Source organism: Polypterus senegalus, chromosome 1, assembly GCF_016835505.1.
Source record: "Polypterus senegalus isolate Bchr_013 chromosome 1, ASM1683550v1, whole genome shotgun sequence".
NCBI lineage: Eukaryota > Metazoa > Chordata > Cladistia > Polypteriformes > Polypteridae > Polypterus > Polypterus senegalus.
Window position 1 is genome coordinate 326,302,412 of NC_053154.1, and position 23,297 is coordinate 326,325,708.

General features: G+C 42.6%; 1 protein-coding gene across 4 annotated transcripts in view; it reads left to right on the plus strand.

The window, feature by feature from the left end:
* Positions 1-11,514: 11,514 nt before the first annotated feature.
* Positions 11,515-23,297, plus strand: part of si:ch211-250c4.5 (myosin-10) — a 52,524-nt gene continuing 40,741 nt past the window's right edge. For 2 of the 4 annotated variants that reach the window (XM_039737549.1, XM_039737567.1), the window contains exon 1: positions 22,598-22,680. The gene's annotated coding sequence lies outside the window, so the exon portion shown is untranslated. Of the gene's footprint in view, positions 11,572-22,276; positions 22,340-22,597; positions 22,681-23,297 lie in introns of those variants that run through there. The other 2 variants (XM_039737556.1, XM_039737563.1) reach the window with 2 other exon arrangements.

Genomic DNA, 23,297 nt, shown 5'->3' on the forward strand with positions numbered 1-23,297 from the left:
TTGCGCACGCGCAGTGGTCTCTACTGTTGCATTTGTGAATGAACTTTCTTTTTTTGCAAAGCGAGTTACACACTCGATAATTTAATTCCGCACATCGTTAAAACAGCAATTAAGATATAATCGTAAAAGATGTACATCGCACACGCCTAGTCTGTCTGTGGCCCTTTGCTCAAGATGGACACCGACAATGTACAGGTGTGGATCTCCATGCTAGAACTTTCCACCAAAGCCCACTTAGTGAAGCCTGCCACTCCTTTTAGGTAAAGGCCGCTTACGCCCCACCTGCATGAGCAATGGCATGTTTGCCTCCGCTGATTCCCAACAGCCCCCTTGTGCCTTCTGAAAAAGCCGTTAAGCCCTAAGCCTCCTCCTGTCATTGTGAGCTGGGACGCGCCTATGGGACAAGTCGGTGTTGGTGTGTCAGGGGAGATAACGCTGTTTTAATGGCAGATGGTTATCATTTTCTTTGAAGCCGTTGCAGGTCACCTGGTTTTCAGGTGTTTTATTGAGCAGAGAAAGAATCTGGTGGGCTGGAGCTTGAAATCTGACACTAGAAGTGAACTTGGATAACCGCGAGACTAGCATTGTGGAAGCACATTGGCTGTGTGAAATGAGAAAATAAAGATTAATCAAATTAATCAAACAAAAATCATATCTGCAGCTACCAAGATATTCGCTCGGATTCAAGGGGTGGGCCTCCGGTTTGTGACTTTGTCACATTTTTACAGTCCAGTGCTTTAGCCGTTGAGGGACAACGTGGCCACAAGCGCTTTGTGATTGCGGGACAACCTCCATCACTGAATCACTGCACGGACCAGCCCAGAAATATGGACGTGACGGTGCTGCCCTGTAATCTGAGCTATGGCAGTGTCCACTGTGGACAGGCGCTATATGTCGTAGGTCACGGACTACAAAGCACAAGGCTGTCAGTTTAACCGAGAGGACTCTGCTTTTGTAATTTCTATGCTTGTCATTTCACATATTTTGGGCCAGTTATATAATTTAGGAATTCATTAACCTTAACAATACATCGTATTTATGCAGCAGCTTTCCTGGGTTTATAGCTTAAAGGTGGCCGTGTGCCATCAATGGTGTATGAGACTCTCAATCAATATTCTAAAATGGCTCCCTTATGTGACAATGAACAAGTCGTGTCACCTAATGTGACTAACATTGTACAAGCCTGGAGATAAATTGTGATGAGCCATACAGCAGCCTGGCATGGGCCACTTTGGAAAAGCACTCGCCCCCCAAAAATCAGGTTTGAACTGTAAAACACAAAGTTGACAGTCCAATATCCACAATGCACTCTGGGACTCCGAGTCTGGCACTTCACTTGGGTGCATTTTCATCCATCCATCCATCCATCCATTTTGTAGCCTGGCTGTCCAGTTTAGGGTGGTGGAGAGACAGTCCATAGAAACAGAAATAAGGAAAGGGCCGTATTGAGAACCTGTGACTTGTAGGTTGCTTTGGATAAAGGCTTTAGTGAAATAAATAAATAAATAAAAGAGAGAGGTAAATAGACATGAAAGGCAGTATATTGCATGAATAGATAAATAGCAAAGACTTTGAATATCTCATCATCTAGAAGACATAATATCATCAAAGAATTCTCAGAATCTGGAGGAATCCTCATAAGGGACAAGGCTGAAGTTCAATATTGGATGCCTGTGATCTTCAGGCCCTCAGGCAAAGGCCTAATTCTTCATGGGCTCAGGAACACTTCCAGAAATCATTGTCTGTGAACACAGTTTGCTGTGCCATTAACAAAAACAGGTTAAAGCCCTCTCCTGCAAAGATGAAGCCATGTGTGAACTTGATCCAAAAACGCTGCTGCCTTCTCTGGGCAAAAACTCATTTAAAATACACTGCGGCAAAGTGGAAAACTGTTCTGTGGTCTGGTGAATCGAAATTTGAAATTCTTTTTTGGAAAACATGGACACCGTGTCCTCCAGACTACAGAAGAGACAGACCATCTGGCTTGTTATCAGCGCTCAGTTCAAAAGCCTGTATCTCTGATGGTATGGGGGTGCATTAATGTCTATAGAATTGGCAGCTTGCACATCTGAAAAGGCACCATCAATACTGAAAGGTACATACAGGATTTAGAGAAAGAAATGCTCTCATCTACACGACACCTTTTTCAAGGAAGGCCTTGCATATTTCATCTATTACAGCAGCATGGCTTCATAGAAGAAGAGTCCAGGGGATGAACTGGGCAGCCTGCAGTCCAGACCTTTCATGATTGAAAACATTTGGTGCATTGTGAAATCAGAAATATGACAAAGATGACCCAGGACTGTTGAGCAGCAAGAATCCTACAGTATATCAGACAAGAATGGGACAAGATTACTCTCCGAAGAGTCCTGTAACTGGTCTCCTCAGTTCCCAGATGCCTTATGGACTGTTGTTAAAAGAAGATGATGCTACATAGTGGTAAACATGGCCCTGTCTCAACTTACTTGAGATGTGTTGCTGCCATCAAATTCAAAATGACCTTATTCTTTTCTTAAAATGGTACATTTTCTCAGTTTAAACATTTAATATTTTTTCTGTGTTCAATTGAGAAATAAAACGATGAGTTTATGAGATTTGCAAATCATTGCATTCTGTTTTTAGTTACATTTTACACAGCATCCTACATTATTAGGAATTGAGGTTGTAGACAGATATGTTAACAGCACTATATGATAGATAGATGGACCGAACTTTATTTGTCTGCAGGGGGAAATTTGGCTTTATTGGATGAAGAAAGGCAACAAGACATATAGAGAGACAACTGTAAGGCATATCCAGTGAACAATAAATGAACATTTTGCTATCCTAGTGTTCTAATAATGGATTTAACAGACACACAAATTATGAGAGGGTGACAAGCATTTCCAAATATTGGGTTCTGAAAGCCATCTGATGGAACGGTCCTTACGGATGACACTGCAGTTGTGACCCGCTGGGCTGGATACTCTGAGCAGCTGTTCAAAGCTGATCCTCCAGCTAGGATGCTGGATATCTCCGGGTCCACAGTTCTTGACGCTGATCCTCCGATTAGCTGTGAACCACCCAGTCTCACTGAGATTGCACAGGTGGTGAACCAGCCGAGGGGGGGAAGGCTGCAGGGATCTGTGGTATCCGGGGTGAACTTCTCCAGGCTGGTGGTAAGGCTGTCCTCCTGGCATTGCAAGCAATCTTTGCTTCCATTTGGGAGGCTGGCATCATCCCAACTGACTGGAAAACGGGATTTGTCGTCCCTATCTGGAAAGGGAAGGGTGATCACCTGGATTGCAGGAACTACACGGGGATACACTGCTCTCGGTGCCAGGTAAGGTCCTTGCTAGGGTCGTCATCAAAAGGATCTCTGATCACTTGCTCACCTACCAGCGACTGGAACAGTCTGGTTTTACACCTAAGAAGTCTACCATCGACCACATACTGGTACTGAGGGTTCTCATGGAGTGCAAATGCAAATATCAGCAGAGTTTCTTTGCAGCCTTTGTCGATTTTCGTAAAGCGTTTGACTCAGTTGATTGACCTGCCCTGTGGGACATCCTGAGGGGTTGCTGGATATCATGGCCAGCCTGCACACTGGTACTGTGAGTGCTGTGCAGAGTGGAGGCAGGACGGTAGTCTGCTCTCCTAATGTGTTTCATGCCATGTGACAGTAGCCAAGATCATCCTTCACTTCCCAGCATTGCATTTCTGATCAGGTGACACAACAGTTAGGTGGGTCTGTGGTTTAAAAAAGTTGGTGAATCCTTGCTCTACACTCTTAAAACGAATGGCTTTTTAAAATGATATTTCGTGGTTCTTGACTGGGTTGTGTTTTGCCTTGTAGAACCATTGCTTGACAAAGCCACGTTTTATTCTAGGAAGGCTTCTCTGCATGTGAAGTTGGTTCTTTGTGCTTTGAAAAACTTCCTAATATGTAGAGCTGTGCTTCCCAAACGCGGTCTTGGGGACCCAACTGTGGCCGCAGGTTTTTGTTCCAATCAGATTCCTAATCAGGTTTTTTTTTTTCTCTTATCCTACATTCAGAAAAGCACAGCAGCGTGATTTTTACATTTATAAGACATTTTGAAATATTTCATTTGTGCTCTAGATTTAAATGTTTAACTCTCTATTGTTGATTTCATTTTATTTTGCCCTTTCTCTGTGCAGTTTTTCCCCTTCGTTGTATCTGATTAACGACAATTAAAAACAAGCAGAGCAGACACGCTGACAGACAACACAGAATCATGAAAGGCTGCTTTAGCGTCAGACCCCTAATTAGTAAATAATGAATTAATTAAACAATTAGAACACTTAGAAAAGTAGAATGAAAATCAAGATGAAAATATTGTTAAAAAGAAAACAAATACATTATTCCCATATACAGTAACTGCTTGGTACTTTTTTTTAACCAAACTTACTTTCTTAATTTCTATATTGTTCCCAAAACACAGAATTTGGGACATAACAGTTCACTTAATTAGCCCAGGAGTCCATTTAAAAACAGAAACTGGTCGGAACAAAAACCTTCAGCCACAGTGGGCCCCCAAGACCCAGTTTGGGAAACACTGCCAGTGTAGAAGAAAGACGGAAAAAAAAAGAAATTTTGAATGTATGGCAGGGCACCTAGCAGGGCACTCAGACTAAGAGAATGGGCACACACAGCGGTCCGCCCCGGGCGGCATTATTGGCCACAAGGCTGAGTACAATTTGAGTGTAAGCAGCAGGGTTTGGAAAAATATCACTCATGTATGAAAAAAGTCAAATTCTCTGATTTTTTTAACCACGAATGCTTGAAACATAATGTTCAGACTGTCCTTCTGCATCAGACACGGCAGTTGAAATGTATGAGGCAATGACCAACATAAACGTTACACCGACAATAATTACTAGGAAGATAAACAACTAATTTACAATTTATAATTGCTCTGCTCTGCGCAGAAAACATCCCCACCTATCACTTGTACCCTACTTTGGTTGTGGTTTTCGTAGCGTAATTATATTAAACTAATAATTAGAACACGGCTTTTCAGTGCGTATATTCTTGTCTAGTTGATGCTAATAAATGTATATAAAAACATTATTGTTTCTTTATATATGAATAAATCTATGCAAAATGTATCTTACTTTTTCTCTCTACGTCATTTTAATTTTCTATTTAAATAGTTTAACATATTCAGATATGTTGGAGGGCGGCAAATTGAAGCCCCGCCCCGCCCCGAGCGGCACGAACTCGAGCTACGTCACTGGGCTCACATCTGTGTCCTTATAAAAACAGGACGTATTGGTGTTTGCTTGGGAACCCTGAATAGAATGAGGGCTGATCATTTATGTTACGTAGAGTGCCCAGAGGGGGCTGGGTGGTCTCATGGTCTGGAATCCCTGCAGATTTTATTTTTTTCTCCAGTCGTCTGGAGTTTTTTTTTTTGTTTTTCTGTCCTCCCTGGCCATCAGACTTTACTTTTATTCTATGTTAATTAGTGTTCCCTAATTCTATTTTCTTATTTATTTTGTCTTTTTTTTCTTTCTTCATCATGTAAAGCACTTTGAGCTACATCATTTGTATGAAAATGTGCTATAGAAATAAATGTTATTGTTGTTGGTTATTTACTCTATGGCACCTGTTACAGATCTAATAAGCTAAGGTTCGTTCTGAAAACTTCACGCTGACGGGTTTTTAGAAACCAAAAATGTTTCCCCCTAAGGCATCCATCGCCCTGGCACCTTTATTTTTGAGAGTGCAGCTCATAGCCGCCTGGCCGTGTTATTTAATGAGTCTGAACCGGGTAAGAGAAGGAAGGATCAGGACGAGGAATGTACAGATCATTCAGAAAAGGGATGTGGGATCTCTGTGCGTAATGAAGTGCCAACTGAGAAGACTCATCGGCGGATTACCTTCAGCACTTCCACTTCCGTGTCTTTAATGGAAATGACTGCCCACCAAGGTTATTATATTTAACAAAAACTAAAATCAAACCTGGCACGGTGGCGCAATGGTAGCGCTGCTGCCTCACAGTTAGGAGACCAAGTTCGCTTCCTGGCTCCTCCCTGCGTGGAGTTTGCATGTTCTCCCCGTGTCTGCCTGGGTTTCCTCCCACAGTCCAAAGACATGCAGGTTAGGTGCATTGGCGATCCTAAATTGTCCCTAGTGTGTGCTTGGCTGGCGCCCTGCCCGGGGTTTGTTTCCTGCCTTGCGCCCTGTGTTGGCTGGGATTGGCTGCAGCAGACCCCGTGACCCTGTAGTTAGGCTATAGCGGGAGATACTGGATGGATGGAAATGTAAAACTAAACGAAACTATTAAAGTAGATGAAAATACTAACTGAAATACAATAATTCACTAAAAAATATTTTTACTTTCGTAACAACAGAAAATACGCAAGGGCTAACCTGAGCTGCTGGGTGTTGTGTCTACAAAGTACGCCGTTTCTCACCTGCTATAACGCTCTTTATTTTTTAACTCTTGAAATCACAACAATCGAAAGTGCGCGCTACTCTCACACATGCGCAAACACATCTGTGCTCACTTTCCATGCGTGCATGCAATTACCATTACAGTACAATTACACATCATGTTATCCAACACAGGGGTCCAGAAATTAATCAAAATATATTAATAAGAATTTCATACTTGGTTTTTGAATAAATATTCCTGCCGTTACATCTTTAACCCTTGTAACTTTTAACTTCAAAACAGAAAGTCATCCACCACGAGCCGCCCGCATACATTCATCCAGTGACTGGCGGCGGGTGTTGCGGTGACAAGAGCAGATGGATACGGGCGCGTAAAGCGTGTGACGAAGAAAGCGATTTACTTTCTTTCCTTGTGTGAGAAAAGTGACAGATCTTCAGGAGCTCATAGCGACAGTGTGATAAGTTCCGGTCCAGGTGTTAGTGTGGCATACCAAGGTGGTGTTTTTGCTTTGAAAATGCTTGGCATCTTTCAAAGTTGCTCTTAACTGAATCTCTGGGACTCAAGTGAGAAGTATTACATACAGATAATCCCTTGTAGAATTCAGTCTGTTCATAAATGACGGCATGTCAGCTGTAATTCTGAGTCCAAGATACAATATTTACACAGCAATGAATACAGCAGCGCACACTAAACTAAATTCCAGGCTGCACGGGTCCGTTATGATGAGCTGCCGCCTTTCTTTGTGCTTCTTGTATGTCGCGATGGAAATTCAAACGCCTGAAGTCGGAATGTGCTGCTCAACAAAACCTTTACTGTATGGACAGAAAAATCACGAGTGAGTAACATTTCAGTTTATTTCTCAGGTGTCTGCGTTTTGTTGACAGTAATTCACCTGCCACATCATTTTTGAAAATAACAGCGCCGATCGAGACCAACCACTTTTGCTTTAGAAAGGCCGTTTAACAACGAAGAGATACAACTTGTGACGTGCAGTCGAATAAAACACACTCCGGGGGAGTCTTCCAAATGCCGACTGGCTTTTTATTGGATATGCCGAGATATAAACGGTGCCCTACCGCCGCCCGTTGTCTGGGTCACGGGGACACCTTCAAAATAACCAAAATGATTCGCCTTCGCCTTATATACCTCTTGCCTGGTTTTTAACTGTTCGCTCCCTTCTCCACCTGATGCTGTCTTCCTCTCCCTGCACCAACAACTACCCCTTCCGACCACCCACTTGCCTTTTCTCCCGGCACCATTAATTACTGATCCCTGTCACTCCGCTCTCTCTCTAGGGAGGCGCCCCAAGACTCCATCCGGGTCCTGGCAAGATGCGACACAGTATATTGTAAAATTGCTGAGCTGGCAACGTGTCTACTGAACTACAGGTAGGTAGGTGAAGAGAGTCTGCCAACTGGTGAAAAAATAAAACCTAATAAAATGAACTTTTTTAGTTTTACATTCACAACTGTAAATACCTGCTATTGTGAAAATAATCCGGTGGCAGAATTATGCTTTAAAATATGTGTCTCTGTCTTTTCAATCTCTCTCTGTCAAAATAGATAGCTGAAATATCACACCCTTTTTGTTCTTAACATCGCCATGTCATACAGTGGGATGCAAACGTTTGGGCAACCTTGTTAATAGTCATTATTTTTCTGTATAAATCGTTGGTTGTTACGATAAAAAATGTCAGTTAAATATATCATATAGGAGACACACACAGTGATATTTGAGAAGTGAAATGAAGTTTATTGGATTTACAGAAAGTGTGCAATAATTGTTCAAACAAAATCAGGCAGGTGCATAAATTTGGGCACCGTTGTCATTTTATTGATTCCAAAACTTTTAGAACTAATTATTGGAACTCAAATTGGCTTGGTAAGCTCAGTGACCCCGGACCTACATACACAGGTGAATCCTATGATGAGAAATGAGAGTATTTAAGGGGTCAATTGTAAGTTTCCCTCCTCCTTTAATTTTCTCTGAAGAGTAGCAACATGGGGGTCACAAAACAACTCTCAAATGACCTGAAGACAAAGATTGTTCACCATCATGGTTTAGGGAAGGATACAGAAAGCTGTCCCAGAGATTTAAGCTGTCTGTTTCCACAGTTAGGAACATATTGAGGAAATGGAAGACCACAGGCTCAGTTCAAGTTAAGGCTCGAAGTGGCAGACCAAGAAAGATTTCAGATAGACAGAAGCGACGAATGGTGAGAACAGTCAGAGTCAACCCACAGACCAGCACCAAAGACCTACAACATCATCTTGCAGCAGATGGAGTCACTGTGCATCGTTCAACCATTCGCACACTTTACACAAGGAGATGCTTTATAAGAGAGTGATGCAGAGGAAGCACAAACAGAGCCGCTTGAGGTCTGCTCAAGCACATTTGGACAAGCCAGCTTCATTTTGGAATAAGGTGCTGTGGACTGATGAAACTAAAATTGAGTTATTTGGGCATAACAAGGGGCGTTATGCATGGAGGAAAAAGAACACAGCATTCCAAGAAAAACACCTGCTACCTACAGTAAAATATGGTGGTGGTTCCATCATGCTGTGGGGCTGTGTGGCCAGTGCAGGGACTGGGAATCTTGTCAAAGTTGAGGGACGCATGGATTCCACTCAGTATCAGCAGATTCTGGAGACCAATGTCCAGGAATCAGTGACAAAGCTGAAGCTGCGCGGGCTGGATCTTTCAACAAGACAACGACCCGAAACACTGCTCAAAATCCACTAAGGCATTCATGCAGAGGAACAAGTACAACGTTCTGGAATGGCCATCTCAGTCCCCAGACCTGAATAGAATTGAAAATCTGTGGTGTGAGTTAAAGAGAGCTGTCCATGCTCGGAAGCCATCAAACCTGAATGAACTAGAGATGTTTTGTAAAGAGGAATGGTCCAAAATACCTTCAACCACAATCCAGACTCTCATTGGAACCTACAGGAAGCGTTTAGAGGCTGTCATTTCTGCAAAAGGCAGATCTACTAAATATTGATTTCATTTCTTTTTTGTGGTGCCCAAATTTATGCACCTGCCTGATTTTGTTTGAACAATTATTGCACACTTTCTGTAAATCCAATAAACTTCATTTCACTTCTCAAATATCACTGTGTGTGTCTCCTATATGATATATTTAACTGACATTTTATATCATAAGAACCAACGATTTATACAGAAAAATAATGACTATTAACAAGGTTGCCCAAACTTTTGCATCCCACTGTATATATTGCCTATATATAGTATTGTTGTAATGGGCAGGCACCCTGTCCAGCGATTGTTCCTGCCTTACATCCAAAGCTGCTGGGCTAGGCTCCAGGTTTTCTGCGATCCTGCTCTGGATAAGCGAGTTTAGAAAATAGACATATTTTCTTTGTTTCCCTCAATACAGCTAGGTGGGATGTGCACACTGATTCAAGCCTAAGAGTCCTGTTCATCCAAAGCCCCCAAGATTTTCATGATCACGCCTGTCAGAACACAGTAGAATCGATTTTCTGTTTTTTGATGTCTTTTCAGGCCTGCAGGTGGCAAAGTTCTGTCTATAAATTGAATGTGCCTGAAATGGAATCAGAGATCAATAGAAAATAACAAAGAACAGTATTTGAGATTTTTGAATACCGCATCGAAGACATTAATTGTAAGCACATTGTCTTGGAGTGGGACATGTTGTGTGCTGTAGACATTTAGAGTAAAAAAAACCTTAAAATTTACCTAAATTTCATCACAAATTGGCCCATTAAGGCAAAGATGAAACATGCTGACAGTCAGTGCACATTTGTTCAGCACAAATGGCAGAGTCTCACCTGTCATCATGAAAAGTAAAAAAAAAAAACTAATAAATAAAATAAATGTGTCCAATGGTATATGATTCCGATAATTTTGATCATTTTTATATTCAAAATCACTGAATGCGTGCATTTCCTGTTCAAATACCAGGGAGAAATGTGAGGTGTGGCAGCGACTAATATCTTTAATGAACGTGTGTGACATATTTAGTCTTGCTGATGGACATAAAACCGCAGTGAGAGGGCACAAGGTGAGGCAGACAGTACCGTGCCACCCTGAAGGGGGCGCATGTGAGCCCAACAGTTGCTGCTGTTCATCTACGCAGAGGCGCCAATAAGTTAGCGATCAGAAAGTCAAGTGCACTGCTGCGGTCCGTTGATCTTTGTTTTTTGTTCAGACTGACTGCCAAAATGGAAGATTAAGATTTTTAAAACTAAAGGAAAATAAGGAGGACTTTTACAAGAAAGTGAAGGAGATTTTTGCGGAGAAGGAGGTGCATGGACTTCCTTTAGAAATTAAGGTAAGACAATAAATGGTTTTCAGTTTTATTAAAATTGGGATCAGACTAAGAAAAAAAAAATCCAATATTTAAAAACTACATTTTCACCTTAAATAAAATATTCTTTTGTTTTTGTTGAACAGTCTGTATTAAAATTGATTAAAACTTCCAAATTAAAAACTTTTAAAAACAACTAAATATTTCAATTATGGTCAAAATTGAAATCCGTTTTTTGTACACCACTCTGTTCTTTCATTTGTATTGAATGAGTAGAATTGTGGAATTGCAACGGCAAATTTAGAACACATGGAGGGTGACGAGGAAATGCGCTGTCGCCGCAAGAAATGTAGATTAGCCAGATATGCGCCTTTCCTATCTGTGTGCGTGTACAGAATGCTGATGAGATATGAAACATAACCAGTAGTCAATGTGCAGGCTGCCAACTGAATAGTCAATAAGCCTCTCTTTTGGGTTCATATACCCAACCTCTGGTCACGAACGTTTCCGAACACGTGCAAATTGGGTTACCATCAAAAAGTTTGCCAAAATGTTGCATCTGTTGACGACCACACGCTCTGGTGGACTGGCGGCCAGTTTCCCTGCGCGCGTTCGTAACCGCCAATGATCTCCCATTCTCCGTTTTCCATTTTCTTTTGTCTGCGTTTACAGGGCCTAACAACGCAGCTGATCTTGCAAAAGGTGTCCCAATGTTAACCAAGCAGAGGCCTCAAGTGCTGGAAGAGGCTGAAAAACTGTTTCTAGTGTGGCTGAACGAGAAGCACCTTGCAGGGGTCAGCGTAAGCGAGGCGATCATATGTGAGAAAGCCGGGAAGATTCATGGCGATTTGCTGAAAAAAAAGGCTTCTTCGAGTGGTGAAGGTGAGGAGTTTAAAGTTAGCAGAAGATGGTTTGAAAAATTTCTCAAGAGAAGTGGCATTTAATTTTTTTTCCCTGTGCTTAAAACTCATAAAAAAGTGTTTACAGTTCCTAAGCGTCTACTGCAAACTCTTACAATGTTAGTTTTCTCAGTTATTCAATGTTGTTACATTTAGTTTACTATTAGTTGCGCATTCTATGGTATAATTAACTATATTTGTGCTTATAAAATATATATTTACATACAGTTCGTACGGTTTGGAATGAATTAATTGTATTTACATACAATCTTATGGGGAAATTCCGTTCGGGTCGCGTCCAGAGTTTTGGAGCGAGTTACGGTCGTGGCCAGCGGTACCACAGCACTGGATTTGTAAATCTGACGCTGACGGCGTCACTGCCTCGCCAGCCTTTACAAAGCACAGAGAACCGACTTTATAGGCCACGGGACCTTTCCAGGATGAAACGCTTCTGTGCCAAGCAATGGCAAAGTGAAATGCCATTAAGGAGCCTTAATTTTTAGTGCAAGGCCTGTCGCCACAAGCTCTGCATTTCGAGGTTCCTTGGCCAAACCGTTGCATCTTTAACCTTCACTGTTTTGAAAAAAAAAAAAACCCGGCCCGTCCGTTTATCAGGATTTGAAGCATTGACAGAAATAGACGGCGCAAGTGACGCCAAATGATACGATATGAACCTCTCAGAAACACTTCGTGATGATAATCGCTAACCAAAGTCACACAGGCAGTTACTAATCGGAGCGTTTTAAGATAAAGGCCATTGTCAAAGACGCAATAAAATAAAACTGATTTATCTTTAAGGAACTTTGAATGGCGTCTTGAAAGATTCAATATACTGTATTGATAAGCGATCTGCTCTTTGTGATTTATTCAGTGGTAGTGATCATTACGCAAGGCGCTATATTTTAAAAGGTTTTCAAAAGCGTATCTTGAGTCAATACTGGTTAGAAAATGTGCGTTACACACAATACCAGCCAAGAGCTTTGTGATGGATTATCGTAGTGTTTGTCCACGCGCTCATCGGACGCTGAAATCCTGAGAGCCTATCGCGTGTTCGCTGCGATCTTCTGATCTCAGGCACACCGAAAGGCCCCTCGGGGGGAGCAACAGAGGTTGACGCGAGGTCTCCACTGGCCCGAGCTCAGCAGAGAGAGAGTGAGACCGGGAGCGAGCGCATGGGGTGCGGCAGCGCGGCGCAGGTATGACATTAGACCGCAGTGCTTTTTACATTTCTGTGTTTTGGGATTAACTCAAGTAACGCAGTTCAGGTTCTGATGCTTTTAGTGCCAGAGCTGCGTCGCGTCCCGGTCGTCTGGCGCCGGTCGAAGGGTCCTGGCGGGTCAGATAGATTGACAGGTGCGTTGTAGGTATGCTGCATGTGGCAGTGCCCGCAGTTCCCGCTTCACTTATCTTGCTCGTCGGTTGATTCCTGGTCGGGCAGGTTTTCATGCGTTTTTTTTTTTTTGCAGGTTCACTCAGCGTTCGCTCAAAGACCCGCAGTTAGGTTAACGTGAATGGACAGGCAGGCATCCCGTCCAGGACAGGGCCAGGAACGGGATGTGAGACGGACGTTTGCATGTTTATTGGGAACAGTACGTGCGCGTGCGGAGGCGCATTGGGCAACGTAAAGTACACGGCAGTGTAACGGGTTTGCTCTCGTCACGTGACGCATCAGTTGTACATGGCGGATGTTGGATTCCTTCCAACAAAAAACGTCTACGGACTTGAGATGCATACTTTACCATCCATCCATTTTCTAACCCGCTGAATCCGAATACAGGGTCACGGGGGTCTGCTGGAGCCAATCCCAGCCAACACAGGGCACAAGGCAGGAACCAATCCTGGGCAGGGTGCCAACCCACCGCAGGACACACACAAACACCCACTAGGGCCAATTTAGAATCGCCAATCCACCTATCCTGCATGTGTTTGGATCGTGGGAGGAAACCCACGCAGACACGGGGAGAACATGCAAACTCCACGCATGGAGGACCCGGGAAGCGAACCCGGGTCTCCTAACTGCGAGGCAGCAGCGCTACCACTGCGCCACCGTGCCGCCCGCATACTTTACCCCTCAAGGCAATGCTTAAAACTTGTTTATGGAAATACAGAATAATAATAATAAAATAGTGAACTTTAGTCATCCGTCCATCCATCGATCCATTCTAGTGTCGGAACGAGTGAATCCACCATCTTAAACTCAAAGGTGCCAAAGTGGGAAAGGCGCTGTATGAATAAAATTGAATTACTATTATTAAAGTGGTTCATCGGAGTGATGCCATGGGGTTTTTCACAACGATTTGCGCGGAATTTTGATTAAAAAAACTCCTCCACAGTTTCTCAACCTTTTAAGTATTTGCGACCCGAGTTTTCATGACAGTTTTAATCGCGTCCCCCTAACGTTTTTTTGAAAGGAGCCCATTAATACCAAATTGTTACATTTTAATTAATGATATATCATAGATAAATATTTTATTATACCTACTTAACTTTTATCGATATTTATCAAACTCTATATTTATTGTTCTATTATCAGAATGTAGTTTAAGTTCATTTGTTTTGGTTTTAATAGATGTATTTTTCATATTTTTGATTCTTATTTCTCTTTTTTTCACATCTTCACGCCCCCCTTTTTGTTACGTCGCGCCCCACAGGAGCTTTAAATGGCCATGAATACTGTAGATTTGTGCCATCTAATTGGGCTGCAACACTTTAATTTAGGTACTGCAAAACTGCATCTCGTACTCCTTTACGTATCAAGACCTTCACAAACACTCCGTTGGGTCTTCTAATAAAACATCAGGAGGTCGGTTATTCATGTCTGTGCCGTGTGGCGTAGTGACGCGCGATGGTAAAATGTCTTGAGGATTCTCCGGTCTTATACTAAATATGTGACATCAAGAGAGCTGTGTCTCAGTGGAGCGACCTCAGACCACTCCAGAGTGACGTGCTGTTAGCTGGTCACTCACTTCACTGCTGCTTTATAAGTGTCGTGAAGACCCAGAGAAGTGCTTGTTAAGGTCTTGTTACGTGACAGTAAATGAGTGACTGATGCATTACCTAACTAAAGTGTAACCCTAATTTTAAAAGGTGTTTGCTGCATACAATCACACGGGCTAAGCTCAAATTTTCTTGATCTGTTAGTGTCCTATATAGGTATAGTATACTACATAGGTAGCCGATACATAAAAAAAAAATAGTTTTGTCCACATGTTAGTTAAAGCCCAGCTTTATGTGCAAAGATCTTTTTTTCACAATGACATGGCTGCTTGTCAATCGAGGGGTCGATGAGGAACCCCGCAACCCCAAAAAAGTGCAACTGCTGAACCAGTCATTTCTTTTTTTCTTTTTTTTAAGAGTTCAGTTCAAACCTTATGGCAAAATATAAAAAATGGAGGAGGGAACAGCGGCGGAGCTCACCTTGGAGGATGGGAAGGGGGCTTCATTGGGAGGTTTGCTGGCCCTCGCAGTCGTTATCACTTATTGCTTGGCTGACGCCTTCATCCAAGGAGACGAACAGCAACTGAGATACTTTTGGTTATATTTGTTTTGTTTTCCAGGCAGGTGAAGTGACTTGCTCAGGGGTCACACCATTGTCAATAGATAGATAGATACTTTATTAATCCCAAGGGGAAATTCACATAATCCAGCAGCAGTATACTGATACAAAGAAACAATATTAAATAGTAATAAAAATGAAAAAAATTAAAATAAAATTAATGTTAGCATTTACCCCCCTGGGTGGAATTGAAGAGTCACATAGTGTGGGGGAGGAATGATCTCCTCAGTCTGTCGCTGAAGCTGCTCCTCTGTCTGGAGATGATCCTGTTCAGTGGATGCAGTGGATTCTTCATGATTGACAGGAGTTTGCTTAATGCCCGTCGCTCTGCCACAGATGTTAAACTGTCCAACTTTAATCCTACAATGGAGCCTGCCTTCTTAACAAGTTTGTCCAGGCGTGAGGCGTCCCTCTTCTTTATGCTGCCTCCCCAGCACACCACCGCGTAGAAGAGGGCACTCGCCACAACCGTCTGGTAGAACATCTGCAGCATCTTATTGCAGATGTTGAAGGACGCCAACCTTCTCAGAAAGTATAATCTGCTCTGACCTTTCTTACATAGAGCATCAGTATTGGCAGTCCAGTCCAATTTGGTAGTGGCATTTGGACCCAAAACCTCAGGGTCCAAATCATTGCCCAGTACAACCACAATGTCGGCCAAAAAGGTTTGTCCTGAACTGGCGTCCTGTCTGGGATTGGTCCCCATTATGAGCTCAGTGGGCCTTTTACAAAGCACACAAAACTGAGTAATTATTATATAACTGGCACACTCTTAAAAATAACGGCTCTTTAATGGTACTTTAGTGTTCTTTACTGGGTTGTGTGGTTCCTTCTAGAACTATTGCTTGACCAGCACCATTTTATTCTGGGAAGGGGTCTTTGCATGTGAAGTTGGTCCTCCTAACATACAGAAGAAAACCCCCTGAAATCTTTAATGTATGGTAGGCTATCACATCAGGACACTGCCAGATTAAGAGTATAGCCTGTTACGTGTCATACTCAAGGGGTCGATGTGTAGAAAAGGGAACAAAAATAACAGAAATCCTGACTTATGTCGCTTTCTGAAGCTCTTCAGCTTTATCAGGAATGAGTCCCTGGACGGCGGGCCCGTGAAGGACTTCTGCTACTCCTTGTTGCCAAACGCAAACAGTCCATGGAGCAGATGTCCCTGCCGAGCTCTTAGAATACAGAAACAAACAACCGGTCAGCAGCATGTAAGGTGCAGTACAGAATTCGTGAAGTGAAACTATTAAATCCCGGGACTTTTCTATTATCGTGACGCAAACCGTATTCTCGTTTTTAAGATTAGGGGACATTCACATTCGGGACCTCTAGGTAACTATGATCCACCCACATTAACATTAAGGTTAGTATTTGTGGTTGTGATTTAAAATCCAAAAATTAAGTAACCGGGGCGGCGGCCCCACCGATTTGCGTCACGATAATGGAAAAGTACCCAGTTCCGTTTTCATGTTCGTTTAAAGTTAATCACAGCACGCAGCATAAACCTACTGAATTAAAAATTAATGTTTTCTCAAGTTAAATAAAATATATCAATCACATATGCAGCAAGAGTCCTTTAAAATCAGGAGCCACTGGTATTTCACAAATCTGTTACCATTTATTTGTGGTTATTTACTGTATGGCGCCTTTTACAGATCCAAATAAATAAAAGGTTCTTTCTGGAAACGTAATGTGGATGAGTCTTTTGGGGGACCTTTGGTGAACCAGCCTATGGAGGAATATTTCGGACAAAATGAAATAAATAAATGCGTAAATAAATAAAAGTACTGTCAAATGTGAGCATAAATAAATAAATGTGTCATGAAATGAGAGCCTTAATAAATAAATATGTCATGAAATGAGAGCATAAATAAATAAATGTGTCACGAAATATGTTTTTCGTTGCTTATTTATTTATTTCATTTTGTCTGTAACATTCCTGCAAACCGTCATGAAATACGACTTGAAATAAAACTGTCACTTTCACTCGTCAAAGTTGAGAGGGTGGGCTCTAACACGCCCTCTAGTTACTGATTGGTGAATCGATAGCACAAGAATTAATTAGAAAAATGCTTACTACTGCCGATGAAATGGGTTCTGCCGAAGATAGTACGTATTTCAGAGAGAAAATTGAAGATTTATCGAAAGAAATTACAATGTTGGCGGCCCTTTTAGACTCCGATATAGATGAAACTGTTTTTGAAATTATCGAAGAACAGGTGGAAAGGACTCTACTACACTCCAGTTCAGGTGACACGGTTCCCTGCTCTGGACGTCCATCCTTTGACATTCCACCTGAGTCAATAGAACTCCTTCTGTTATGCGGTTTAAAAGTACGACAGATTGCAGATCTACAGTATATGGTGTATCGGAGAAGACGATCACAAGGCGAATGAGCCAGTTTGATATACGGTAAGCTGCAACGGCTGTATTAGTTTAAGTACTTTGAAATGAAATGCCCAAAGCAACTCCAACTAATATTTTGAACTGAACAACTTTACCAAGCTGTACAGTTGTTTGAAAAAGTAGCTGCGAATATGCAACTGACTTTATACTCGTAGAACAAGGGTCAAATACTCAGTTCTAAAAGGGCCGCCAACATTGTAATTTCTTTCGATAAATCTTCAATTCTCTCTCTGAAATACGTAATATCTTCGACAGAATCCATTTCATCGGCAGTAGTAAGCATTTTTCTAATTAATTCTTGTGCTATCGATTCACCAATCAGTAACTAGAGGGCGTGTTAGAGCCCACCCTCTCAACTTTGATGAGTGAAACTGACAGTTTTATTTCAAGTCGTATTTTATGACGGTTTGCAGGAATGTTACGGACAAAATGAAATAAATAAATAAGCAACAAAAAACATATTTCGTGACACATTTATTTATTTATGCTCTCATTTCATGACATATTTATTTATTAAGGCTCTCATTTCATGACACATTTATTTATTTATGCTCACATTTCACAGTACTTTTATTTATTTACGCATTTATTTATTTATTTCATTTTGTCCGAAATATTCCTTCATACCAGCCTGGCTATCTTGGTTTTGTTTAAAGGGTTACTGTGCACAGAGAACTGTGGAGCTTTTTAAATGTGCGCCTAACACGATTTCATACACAACCCAATGACACACACACACCCCGATACAATTCATATGAATGAAACGAGTATTGTGCATTCGCAAAGCAAGCGTGCAAACCTTGAGTAAATACTCGTAAACGAACGACGGGAACCCGCCTAGGCCATCACATATTATATCAAACATATAGACGATTTATGGCCACTCGCAGTCGGTCCGTGTGTACTTTTAATTGTTAGCATTTCCTTACGAACTCCTGCAGGTCGAGCCTGACGGACACCGGAGCTACACGACCCGGCGAGCCTCGCATTCCCATCCGCTTTCCTGCCTGTGACAGCCTCAGTGCGCCTGCGCCTGCACTTCCCACGAAGACGACTTTTGACGTGATTCAGGCTGCTTCAGCGTATTGGGATTTTAATTCCGTTGTGATTCATCCACTGGAGGTGAGATATGGCGCCCTGGGCTCTGAAATCGGCTTCACTTTATGAACTTTAGTTCACTTCAAGGCTATCCATTTACAGCACGAACCGCTGCCAAATGCCACAGAAATATCTAAAAAATGTGGAAAACTCGCAGCATATTTTCAAACCTGATAATCCAGTTCAGTGTCAGAGCCCACCTGAGCACACCTGCGCACACGGCGTTACGTCAGCGAGGAGGGCAGAACGCGGGACCCCTGGATTCTGCTGTGCCTTTGTTCACTCGTTGAAGAACCTTAGCTTGACAAAGAGACATTTCTTTCTGGGAAAGATTCTTTGCATATGAAGTTGGCTCTTCGTGCTCTGCAAAATGTTCTAATAATTAAAAATAAAATGAAATCTTTAAAGTATGGTAGGCTGCCCAGCAGGACATTAACAGATTGGGAAAGCCTGTGTTGTTATAAGAAGTCAGAGTCCTTTTAAAATCACCACTCATTGTTTTTACACTCATTTGTTTCCATCTATTCCACTGTGGTGTTGAGGTGTCACCAGGTGGCACTCGGGTCCCGATCCAGGGGGTTCGTCGTGCGCTGGGTGCGGCGACGCGGTATCTGCGCATGCTCCCAACCGCCGCTATTCCTGCTTATTTACTGTATAGAGCCGGTCACGGCTCTCAATAAATGAAGGATCTTTCTGGGACCTTCATGTGGATGGCTCATTGGAGGAACTAAAAATGGTTCCCTTATGGCATCGCCTTGAAGAACCACTCTGGCCCCTTTATTTTAAAGTGTGCAGTACTCATCCACTCTTCCTCATTTTTACTTTCATTTTTACGGAGTGTTGGAATCCACCAAAAACCATTTGAAGATTTTGATCAATCTCACCGTTTTAGGCCAACCTGAGTCTGAAAATACCATTTTTGGAATTCTGTCTGTCTGTGTGTGTAAATACAATAACTTGAGTGCGCTTTCAGTTTGGTCAACCAAATGTTGCATACAAGTATTAGGTACAAAACGTAGATAACTTTTGAGTTTTTTGTGGAAATGGGATTTTACCTTTTATTCATGCAGCTGCAGAGTCCGATCTATTTACCTTTACTTTTATAATAGTTGTTCAATATATTATTCATTTGATTTGATTTGTTGTTGATGGTTCTTTAATGTACGTGATGTAATCATTGTCTTGCGGTGTACTTCCCAAACATCCATCCCCATATCTGAGTATACAAGAAAGTCCCGATTTTTTTCCCCAATATTTTTGTTTTCAGGGGTCTGTGGTGCCTTCTCTTTGTGACCATCTGCCCGTGAACTGACCAGGGCTGTGATGGCTAAAGTGCAGTAGAATGAGGCGCAATCCCCCTGGTCCTGTGGTAAGTCCAAGTTAACCCGGTGCCAGGCTGTTTGTTTATGCCATCCATTTCACATGTGGAGTGCAACGAGCAGTCAAGCAAAATGACCCCATTTACTGGCTCACTAAAAAGATTACAATCGGGCCCCTTCTTCATGGTTCATAATGAATTATTCAAAAGTGATTTGAAGGTTTTATAAAAAATCAGTTTTAGAAATCCAGATGATTCCATCTTTGCCTGGAGAAGGGGGGCCTGAGTTGCCTCGAAAGCTTTGCATATTGTAATCTTTTTAGTGAGCCAGTCAAAGGGGTCATTTTGCTTGACGTCTCACTACATCCATAATGGCTAACACGGTACAACACCCTTCACTTAAATGAAGCTAAAATAAAACCTGAAGCTTCAGCGTTCAGGCTGCTTCAACGTATTGGGATTTTAATTCCGTTGTGATTCATCCACTGGAGGTGAGATATGGCGCCCTGGGCTCTGAAATCGGCTTCACTTTATGAACTTTAGTTCACTTCAAGGCTATCCATTTACAGCACGAACCGCTGCCAAATGCCACAGAAATATCTAAAAAATGTGGAAAACTCGCAGCATATTTTCAAACCTGATAATCCAGTTCAGTGTCAGAGCCCACCTGAGCACACCTGCGCACACGGCGTTACGTCAGCGAGGAGGGCAGAACGCGGGACCCCTGGATTCTGCTGTGCCTTTGTTCACTCGTTGAAGAACCTTAGCTTGACAAAGAGACATTTCTTTCTGGGAAAGATTCTTTGCATATGAAGTTGGCTCTTCGTGCTCTGCAAAATGTTCTAATAATTAAAAATAAAATGAAATCTTTAAAGTATGGTAGGCTGCCCAGCAGGACATTAACAGATTGGGAAAGCCTGTGTTGTTATAAGAAGTCAGAGTCCTTTTAAAATCACCACTCATTGTTTTTACACTCATTTGTTTCCATCTATTCCACTGTGGTGTTGAGGTGTCACCAGGTGGCACTCGGGTCCCGATCCAGGGGGTTCGTCGTGCGCTGGGTGCGGCGACGCGGTATCTGCGCATGCTCCCAACCGCCGCTATTCCTGCTTATTTACTGTATAGAGCCGGTCACGGCTCTCAATAAATGAAGGATCTTTCTGGGACCTTCATGTGGATGGCTCATTGGAGGAACTAAAAATGGTTCCCTTATGGCATCGCCTTGAAGAACCACTCTGGCCCCTTTATTTTAAAGTGTGCAGTACTCATCCACTCTTCCTCATTTTACTTTCATTTTACGGAGTGTTGGAATCCACCAAAAACCATTTGAAGATTTTGATCAATCTCACCGTTTTAGGCCAACCTGAGTCTGAAAATACCATTTTTGGAATTCTGTCTGTCTGTGTGTGTAAATACAATAACTTGAGTGCGCTTTCAGTTTGGTCAACCAAATGTTGCATACAAGTATTAGGTACAAAACGTAGATAACTTTTGAGTTTTTTGTGGAAATGGGATTTTACCTTTTATTCATGCAGCTGCAGAGTCCGATCTATTTACCTTTACTTTTATAATAGTTGTTCAATATATTATTCATTTGATTTGATTTGTTGTTGATGGTTCTTTAATGTACGTGATGTAATCATTGTCTTGCGGTGTACTTCCCAAACATCCATCCCCATATCTGAGTATACAAGAAAGTCCCGATTTTTTTCCCCAATATTTTTGTTTTCAGGGGTCTGTGGTGCCTTCTCTTTGTGACCATCTGCCCGTGAACTGACCAGGGCTGTGATGGCTAAAGTGCAGTAGAATGAGGCGCAATCCCCCTGGTCCTGTGGTAAGTCCAAGTTAACCCGGTGCCAGGCTGTTTGTTTATGCCATCCATTTCACATGTGGAGTGCAACGAGCAGTCAAGCAAAATGACCCCATTTACTGGCTCACTAAAAAGATTACAATCGGGCCCCTTCTTCATGGTTCATAATGAATTATTCAAAAGTGATTTGAAGGTTTTATAAAAAATCAGTTTTAGAAATCCAGATGATTCCATCTTTGCCTGGAGAAGGGGGGCCTGAGTTGCCTCGAAAGCTTTGCATATTGTAATCTTTTTAGTGAGCCAGTCAAAGGGGTCATTTTGCTTGACGTCTCACTACATCCATAATGGCTAACACGGTACAACACCCTTCACTTAAATGAAGCTAAAATAAAACCTGAAGCTTTGCCGAGACCTCAGACCACTTGATGAGAGAGCCAGCCAGTCGGTGACTTGGTGGTCCCGTGTTGCCCGTTCACCACAGTGGAGCAGCTTTCCAACACCGGTGATTCAACCAAAGGAGCAGGCTGTTTTGTATGGTGGTCTCTATAGCGCTCTTCCAGGTGGGTTCCTGGCACTGGGTTGGTTAGGTAGCCGTTGTTTTAGTGTTTGTTCCTTCCCTCTGTGGTGGTCATCCTAATGGCCGTGGCCCCCTCACCCTCACAGAACCTCTCCCTTTTTTGTTTTTTTCCCTTCCTTCGTTTCCTCATATACCCCGGGGGCTCATTCAACAGTTGTGCTCCTGTTACCATGGCGATCAAGCCTGAGACAATGGAGCGACTCGGAGAAACGGCTGCTGCTATTGTCTTCATTTCACGAGCGCCGTGAAGCCAAAGCTGAGCTGCTTTTCAGTTGCAGAGCTGCTGCTCCACGCTGCACTCTTTGGGTCTCTGGATTGCTGAAGGTAAGCCGGGTGGGCACCAGACTTGGTTGGTTCTGATTTAGTTGAGTTCTTTATTTTTGTTTATATTTTTTTTTTGTAGTGGGATTGAGGGGTGCAGGCCCCTTCAAGCATGAACTTACTTGTAAACTTAATGCATAGTGTGAGGGGCATGTGAGAGGCACTGTCAGTCCGGGTGGCATTAGCCTGGCATATGAAAATGGGGAGGCATTTCTAAAAAAAAAAAAAAGACCCTTCAGAGATGTTAAGGGGCAGGAAAGATGGCACCCGGAGTGACGGGAAGGTGGCAGACCAGGAGAGACAGGTGGCGTGCGGCCGAGAGGCGAGTGCCATTTTCAGGTCTGTCTGCTTGAGACACGCGGGTGCATTAGGAACTTCAGTAATGTACAGAGCCATGTTATTTTTACTTGTGCTTTTTTTTTTGAGTGTTTTTGATGACAGGAGCCGCAGTGAGGAGGATGTCAAAATATCGGGTGGCACTCCAAGGGTTAAAACCTGAGGCCCCTGCTGGTACTTTAAGAGGTGCTGTCCAGTTAGGCAGCAGGGGGCGCTAGTGAGACCAGGGCAAATGTTGGGAACCATCCATGTGTTTTCTAACACGTTTGTCAAGTTTGGGGTTA